Here is a 9,688-nt window from a genome sequence, read left to right on the forward strand (position 1 = left end):
TGTAGGTTATCTTTTAAATATTTAGGAGATGGGAAATACATTACTTTAAATATATTCGAATATACACGTAGCTTAATAAATTCATTAAATGGGCACTCGAGTAATTGCTTTTGAAGGTGACTAACATGAGAATATCTATTAAGATTGAATACCATAAGAACGCAGTTGTTTATAGCAATACGTAGTTTATTCAAAGCTCTAGCTGGAGCATTCAAGAGGAAGTCTGCGCTGAATAACTTTAATTTCTCGGCTTTAACCATACTGGACGTTAGTCGTAGATGCCGAAGAACATTGTATACCTTCGAACACATAGTAAATAGTTAACAGTCCCAATCAAGATTGGAAGTTAAAATGAAACCATGGTTGGTATACTTATCAACATATTCAACAATGTTTTGACCAAGGATAACATCGGGTAACAAAGTACGATTTCTAGCCATTGAGATAAACATTACCTTAGTTTTATCTACGTTTATATGCAACAGGTTTTGGAGAGACCAACTATGAACTCTCTTCAAGTCATTATTCTAAAGGTTTGCCATCTCTTCAATAGGAATATTGATAGAAGCTATATATATTTGTACATCATCAGCGAACATGTGAATTTGATGCTATATTGATAGGTTGAAAATTAATTCCATCTACTGAAACAACTTGAGATCGGTTAGACAAATATGACTGTATAAGGCGAAACGAACAGTTAGAGAAAAAACTGACAATTCTCGACAATTCTGCCAATTTTCGTAACAATTTACAGTGTTTACTGTGATTGCATGGTAAGTGTTTCGCGGTTGATTATAAAATATAATCAAGTGTAATGTAATTTTCGTCCAAAAAATTACAAAATAAAGTGTCTGAAATTTGAAATCAGTCTGTCCGAAATTTGATTTAGTGTCCGAAGTTTGATTGTTATTTGCTTCATTTGAAATGCATTTTATTCGATGATTTTATTATGTTTCCAATCAAATAGGTACCAAAGTAGAAAGCTTGAAAGCATATTGAACTAATTTATTAAAAATATCTACCAAATAATACCTGTGCATAAAGTTTAGATATGTTTTCTGCATCATATGCCTTAGGTGTTTTGTTTTATTTTTTCCATTTTTTTGCTGGTTTGTTCATTTATACTTCTATTTAGGTGTAGCTATGCATCAAATTGTTCAAAAGTTATGTTTACTATGAAAATGTTTCATTTACAAAAATGATGTTTTTGGCTTGTATTTTTCCAGTACGGGGCAAGAGTGCCAATCTTATAAAAATAGAATTTTTGATGAAAAAAGCACTGTGAAATTCACGGTGGTTCCAAAGAACGCAAACTCAAGTTCCGGTGCCGTTCACGAAAACCAGCAAGCCAATCTTCTCCAGCCAATTTGGATGTTTTGTCGAAAGAGTGATCTAAATTATTTCACTCTGCGATTTTATACCCTAGGATGTCATGTGGTGTCAGCCCATAAAATAACTTCTGCATATTAAGGATGTGACTCACGAGTTACTCCTCCTGTTGTTTAGAAAACACAGTTTTAAAACGGCCTAACTTCTGCACATATTTGGCCAATGTTCTTCTGGGCAAACTATATTCCTCCGCAGCACGTCTCCATGATTCACCAAATGTACGGTAACAACCATAATTTCCATCTGCCACTGGTTTCGGAACGAAATCCCTTCATATTTACAAACCATGACCACAACAATCACAACCACGATTACACTATTTGCGTTTGACAGATCGAATTCGAGGTTACGACTAAGGCATTTTTACCCCGGTAATAATGGCTCCTTTTGCCCCGGAAGTTGAGAGATAACAAATTTATTTTTATTGGAATAAATGCGTACGATTTAAATTAGTTCATAAAATAAGTTGAAGAAAAATGATTATTCTATTTGTATTTATGGGTGGAGTATGCAAACATATAGAAACTGAGGGTATTTCGTTAATTTGCGCCTGTGCGTTCTTATATAGACTGCAGTTGTAGCTCAGTTAGTATTTATCTGTGTTCCAATAAAAAATATTTAAGGTTCTGGCTGATAATGTGTGAGATATATTTAGTATCAGTATACAACAAAGTTAAATAATTGTAAAAGATGGAAATAGGCAAAACAATCAGATGGGCACTCTTGCCCCGTATGGCACTTTTGCCCCGGGTTCCCCTATATAATACACTATTCTTTCCTATTTCTTTTAACGACCGAACTATCTCCATTGCGCTTGCTTCGGCACGCAATAAAATGATGACGGCTGACCGATTTATCTCTTGTTTCGACATCTACCCAATACTGTTTGCCTACATCTGACATCTATCAGAATTAGCTATTCAGTGCTGCCAGATATATAATATAAACCGGGCTTCAATTCATTCGCATGTCAATTAAATAATTAATTCGCGAAGCTATTTACTCTCTATCACATTAGCAGATCCGAATGCAGTTTTTAGATGTTGAAATTAGAATGAAATCTATTACTCGATGATATTTTAAATACTATGAACACGTAGTTCTCACCGGACTCGTCCGGACAATATTCCACCATCCTTCGTCAAGAACTGTGCAGCATCGTTAGCCACTCCCGTCAAGCTTATTTTTAACCACTCCGTTATACAACATCTTGTTGTATCTGCCATAAGCTATATCACAAAATTTGAATCCATTTTCATTCGCAGAAGTCACATGAATGCGATCATCATCTGTAATGAAGTTTGATCCAAATCTTTGATTTCATCGCTTGAGTATCCCAATTATTGGATGGTTCTTTTACAACATTCAAATGGTTTAGTTTTTTCCCAAAGCACTTTACTTGAGTTCGAGGCGTTTATTTGAGAAGACAAGTAACTCGCCTAAGCAGTGTTGATGTATTGAGTTTCTTTATTACGCAAACGTTTATATTGATTGTAATTTGAAGGATTTCTGGTAGACATCCATAATCTATAAGCAACATTTCGTTCAATCATGGCAAGTTGAATTTCATTAATAAACCAAGGATTTTTCATTGGTTTGAACACTTTGAAAGGTACATATGAATCATACAGTTCAATAATCGAGTGCTACATTGGGGTCGAGAACCAGAATAAAGACCAATCGATGGCATGACGTCTGTGGAGGCGATCTGGCGTAGTGGTAACATCCATGCCTCTAACGCTAAAGGTCACGAGTTCAATTCTCACTCCCGACATTCTTCCAAAAATGGAAGTAAAAGTGACGAACCAGCCAAATGAGTTGAAAATCACTATAATATAATACATATAAAAAAAAAGCATGACGTAGTCCATTCCAGTCAATATTATTATAACCTCTATAATACTGCAACTGGTTAGCAGTACCACTACGAGAGATATTTATCGACGAAAAAACAATGTCATGTTTTGAGAACCCAGGTGCAGATACCTGGTTAACACTCCTATACTCGCGCATTGGTCTGTCAGACCGAGAAATCAGTAATTCGTTCATTTCTCAAAAAATTTCAACACTACGACTTTGCGATTCTCTCTAGCTTCGTTATTCGTCGTTCGTCATCGTTTATCGTATCGCATGTGTTGGCACAAAAGAGACGTGTACCACTTTTTTAACATTTTCGGTCTGACATACCGACGCGAGTATAGGAGTAACTTTTTTGGACAAGTGCCTTTTTTCATGTTCTAGAATATTGTTGAATTAAATGTATAAATTAATGTTAGTGGCGTGGATTATTTATTGAATATAATGCATAAGATCATTACCGGATTATTCTTATTTGATTTCAGTCCCTTTTGAAACTTGATTGAACGGATCCATATATTAACTATTCGTCGATATATTCGTCGTTAGATTCATATGTTCAAAAGTAAAATAATAATGTTTGACTTTCATATAGTTATTCGCTAAATATAATTTTTTTTTTATTTATTTATTTAGGCTCATTAGCATTTTAGCTGTAACAGAGCCGGGTTTTAATCGTGTACATGTGCATATGTTTATGTTTTTATAAATTGTAAATTACACAGTAGTTAGTAGTAGCCATTTAGGCGTTAAGTTTTCTGTTCCATTACATTATGGTAAATTACACAGTAGTAGCCATTTAGGCGTAAGGGTATTCTTTCTGTTCATCCATTGTTCAGCAGACCGGACAGCGGAGATAGTTGATATTGATCATTGTTGAGTTATTTATAGAACAGCAGCCCGATGTGTCTTGCAGAGCAGAGCAGTTGTATGGATGAATCGACCTTATTTCGACCGTGGATCGATTTCCATCGCTGATGATGGTTGCGTGGACGTAGTTTTTCTATAACAACACAAAGATGGTCAATTGAGGGCCCTGAGTTTGAACTCACGATCGATCGCTTGGTAAGCGAACGCGTAATACGTAATACATTCTTCTCTTCGATAAAAGACCCGAAAAACACGCAACAACAGCATGAAATGTAAAAAATAGGTTTGTTTCGAGCATGCAGTTATGCTATGTTATGATTCTTACTCCAATGAAACCACAATCGATTAATACGTTTTTGTGTTATTTCATAGCTCTTTATACTTCCATGAATTATATTCAGTTGCTTACTTTTAATTAGTAACAGTAAAAAGTTCGAATTTCATCATTTGTGTTGGAGTATCAAAAATTACTCTGTCTTGAGGAAGCTGAATTAGATGACTAAGAAAACATAATAAAGACGAAGAAAACATGTTTTTTGGAGTTTTTTCATTCAATCGTACCCTCTTCTTCAAATAAATGCCAATAAAACCTGAAAAATATACAATGGCAACATTACAGAGAAGTTCAATTTTCGGCCTGTGACACCGTGCGCGAGTATACGTGTTATGATTTTTCACGCGAGTACAGGAGGGTTAAAATTTAAGATGAAATCAGTATTATTGGTTAACATCAGGTTAATCAGTGAGTATCCTCCAGGGTTAAAGTGTGTTGGTTCATAACTAAAACAATTTAAACCTAAAGCTTTCAAAGTGTTATCTAACCCAACCGAATGAGTTGTAGAGTTTCGTAAGTCATTATTGAAATCTCCAACCACGAGAATATCTGTATAATACAGTGATAAATCATTTAGCTGATTATATAGAATTTCGGAACAATCATTACGTGGAGGATTGTAGATAACGCCTAGTAAAAATTTAGATGTATTATACTGAACTTGAAGGAACGAAAATTCGATTCTATCTACGATTTCGAGGCCACTATGTAAATTGGAATGTGATAACACTTTTACATTTAGACATTTCCTGTAATAAACACAGATTCCACCACCTTGACTATATAAACGATCATTCCTTATCAACATGCAAATGGTGTTTTTGAAAAAAAATGATTCCAAATGTCTTAAATGTACATAAAACGTCGCGATCTACTATCACCTCGAAAAAAAAAATCAAAAATTGACACTGTGAGACTATTTTTTTCCGGAATACAAAGCAAAACGTATGGTTAGGGTGCCAATGAAAATGGTCATCTCGATTTTTCGTATGGAACTTCGTGCGAAATGTTGATTTACCCGATAAAATACCCAACGTCAAAATTTGAGTTTTTGGAAAACCAAAAAATAACCGGAAATCGGGGTCGAGGAGCTTTTTTTTGGTGAATGACTTTGGTTGTCTTAAAATTGCATGACACGTCGGGATTTACAGTTATCTAAAAAAATCGAACTGCTAGTTATTTTGATTTGCCACCCACAGTATAATATAGTATAATTTTGATTAGCGCTTCTATCGAGAATGATTCATCAGTGATCATCACTGATGTTGAGAATAATAATCACATGAAAACACATCTTATTATTTGTTATAAGCCTTCTCGAAGCAAACCACTGGCCCTTGAGCTTATAACGAGAGGAAAAATGAAAACACGAATTCGAGGCAAAAACGTAACCGCAATACATAGGGAGATACCGTAATGTGCCAACTGGAAATCATCACTTACCTTGAAGCGCCGGAAGCCTCCTTCCTCTTGCTCCCTTGCAACATTGGCCACTCCTTTGTAGACGAGGAATGAAACTCTTCTCAGACAGCATGATAATAACACCTGGCACGTAGCGTTCTTCCCACGTTTGGTACACGTGCAGTACATAACAGTCTGAGGTTGGGCGTTGAAAAATGTTAGGGCCCATTCTACGCTTCCGCCCCGTATCGTTCAACTGAAAAACGTCAATTTCGAAAGTTTCACATCAACGTCAAGCGGATTCACCGAGACGCAGACGACCGGTGACAGCGAATATGTACCGGGGGCGTGTCGGGTGAGGGTTGCCGGTGTCATACTGCACCGGCTGAAGTCGGTATTTTGAAAAGGTATATACATGAAAAGAGCGGGAAAATGAAATAAAGCTCAGGAGTTATGAAAAAATAGGCGCCGTAATAACAACTGTTCGAAGTCGTTAACATTGTTATATCGCCCACATTTGCCTCGCTTTCTTTCATGTTTGACACGATAAGAAGCGTCGTTTTTGTCGATGTACAAATACATTCCGTGGTCTACGGACAAATCGGATGAAATTAGCCACAAGATATAACACAGGGTCTTTCAGATTAAAGGTTCACGCAAAAAAAAAAGAATAGCTCCTTATAATTTTTTTTTGCTCCGTCGATGGTAACACAGCATTCCCCATTTCGGGACGATAATATTTGGCTACTCGTTCATTGTGATCGGATGGTTTTTAGTGTCAAGATGTACAATTTACAAGAACGTTTATTTTCAGTGAAATCACTCGAGCAACCGAAGCCTTAATGAAACTCTCCTCTTATGGTAGGAATTTCAACATTTCTCGTCGTCGATTACTTCCTCTGGGGGTAGGTGAAGGACCGTTGCTGTGTAAATAAGTAAAAAATTGGAGGAACTTAAAGAAGAAATATCTCGGATTTCCAACAGCTTCGAAGTCGTAATGTCACATCGAAAATGTCCTGAAATAAGCTTTATTTTCGTTTTTTTTTAAATACAAATCGGTTCACTTTTGTAGAAGTTATTAAAATTTGTTGCGTGAGCGTTTAATCTGGAAGACCCTGTTGATGATGATGGTCCCGCCTCCTTCCCCTACAGAGGTTTGAGCAAGACGAGTTATCTAAAAGATAATTTTTTTTTTCAACATTGAAATCAGTTTAGCAAACATGAAAAACGAACTGATTTTATTTACAGATATAAGTTCAAAAAATTGCAATGTCCAAAAAAGCCAATACTCAGTCATGTCCGCCACAGAGCCGATACGGTCCCGACGAGGCCCTTGCAGCCAAGTGATCCACCAGAGCACAAGTCCAACCGCCAGCCTTGTTTTAGATTGACTTTGAATACCCTCATTCAGAGAAATCGAGAAAATTTCCTTTACGAAAAATTCCTAGACCGGCACTTAAAAAAAACTTTCAATTTAATATCCTTTATATCTGTGTCTCGCGCGCGACGCTCAAACTTTTGTAGACTACTTTTATTTTTTTTTTAAACTAATACAACTATAAGAACGACAAAATAAAAATAAAAATAGTCCATCATCACCAAGATCATGACAGACATAATAGAGTTCAATACAAATTTAAAAAAGATGATTTAAAAAAAAATAAATAATCTACATAATATAATCCGTTCAAAAACTTCGTCAGATTCATTGAAAATATTGAAAACAAATTGCAAAAAAATTGTCCACATTCAATTATCCGTTCGTATAAAACTTCGTCAGTAAAGATCTTCGTCATAAAAATAAACAAAAACTCGTTCAGCTGTTAAGAGAACACAGCTTTTACATGTGAAATACAGTGCCTCTTAAATTCTGTAAGTGTTGTTGCGCATTTAATATGTCTTGGCATCGAGTTGAACACATTTATTCCTTTGAAGTACAACGAATTTTGTGAAGCACATGACAAGAAATTAGGTGTTCTTATTTCATTCGCGTTTCTGGTGTTATAACTATGAAAGTCAATTCCTCTTTCAACTCGATCACACAAATATCGAGGCAGCAAACCTTTAACTACTTTGAAAATGAACACCATAGTTAAATAAACAATCCTTTGCTTCACGGATAACCATTGCAGAGCGTCCAACATTAAAGATGAGGAAGTGAATCTGTTACATTTTAGTATCAACCGCATTATTTTGTTTTGCAAGCGCTGTAATCTCGATATTTGTGTGTCATTGGCTAAAAATAAAATGGAAGAGCAAAAGTCTAAATGAGGAGAGATGATTGATTTGTATAGCTGTATTTTGCTGCAAATAGTTAAATCGTTTTTCAATCGACATAAGATTCCATACTTCTTGGCAATTTGTCATCAATAATCACGCCAAGATATTTAATGTCCCGAACTCGATCAATAGTCTCATTATCAATAACGATGGAGACGTTTTCATTTAAACGATTTCGCGAGATTACCATATATTTAGTTTTACTTATGTTCAATTTCAATTGCTTATACTTCAACCATCTACTTAAAGAATGTAAATCTCCATTCAAATGTAAAACGACCTGATCTAAATCATTAGCTGCAATGAATAACACAGTATCATCTGCAAAAAGATTGATATCACAAAATCGTAAAACTCTTCCCATGTCATTGATATACATAATAAATAAAAGGGGCCCTAATACACTTCCCTGAGGTACTCCAAGATTATTCCCTAGGGGATTCGAAATTGTATCATTAAAAATAGTCCGTTGAGTTCTGTCATTTAAATAGCTTTCGAACCATTTATATGCAGTACTCGTAAATCCAAAGCGCTTAATCGTGTTCAACAACAAGGGCCTAGAAATTGTTTCGAAAGCGCGTTTTAGATCCAAAAAAACAGCAATGATATTCTCTTTGCACTCTAGTTTCTCTTTCCATTTTGCTAATACCAAGTTCAATGCGGTTTCACAGGAATGACCTTCCCGATATCCCGATTGTTCTGGTATTAGCAAAGCATTGCAATTTAAATATTCCAGCAGCTGGCCTTTAACGACTACTTCTAATATTTTCTCTAGCGTGTGCAACATATTGATGGGACGAAACTCTTCGGCTTTAATCGTTCCAGCAACCTTTTGAATTGGAACTATTAAAGATTCCTTCCACACCTTAGGCACATGCCCAGTTAGCAAAGATTTATTAATAAGGTCCAGCAAGATGTGACCGATGACATGAAAGCAATCTTGAATAACTCTAGCATTGACATTATCCACTCCAGCCGTTTTTCCTAAAGAAAAGCAAATAGTTCTAAGTTCATTTAATGTAATTGGGTGAAAACTTTCAAATCTACAACTACTGTTAACCGGCTGTTTTATTTCATCAGGTTCATCAACCAATTCAATGGACTGATTGATCAATGAAACACTATTGACAAAATAATCGTTAAACTTAGATGCTATAGCCTGTTCAGACTGTTCAAGTGTGCCATTAAAAGTTATGGAACGCGGTTTGCTATTACTAGGTTTTAATAAAGATTTCAAAATTTTCCATAACTCCTTGCTGTTGCTTTGATGCAGATCAATCTTCCTCTGAATATATTCACAACGAGTTTTCTTAATCGACTGTGAATATATATTGCGCGCGTTTGTGTACATATTCCAATGATTTCCATCATTTGTTCTACAAAATTTCTTGTACCATCTGTCTCTCTCACGTTTAAGGCGTAAAAGATCCAAATTGTACCAGCTGTTCGAGTTTTTCATAGGAACAAATTTTTGCGTAACAAGCCGATTTGTACACTCTTTCAAGGTATTAGTTAGAACAGCTGATGATTCATCTAAATTACCGACCTCGAATG

Source organism: Toxorhynchites rutilus, chromosome 2, assembly GCF_029784135.1.
Source record: "Toxorhynchites rutilus septentrionalis strain SRP chromosome 2, ASM2978413v1, whole genome shotgun sequence".
In the NCBI taxonomy this organism is placed as follows: Eukaryota; Metazoa; Arthropoda; class Insecta; order Diptera; family Culicidae; genus Toxorhynchites; species Toxorhynchites rutilus.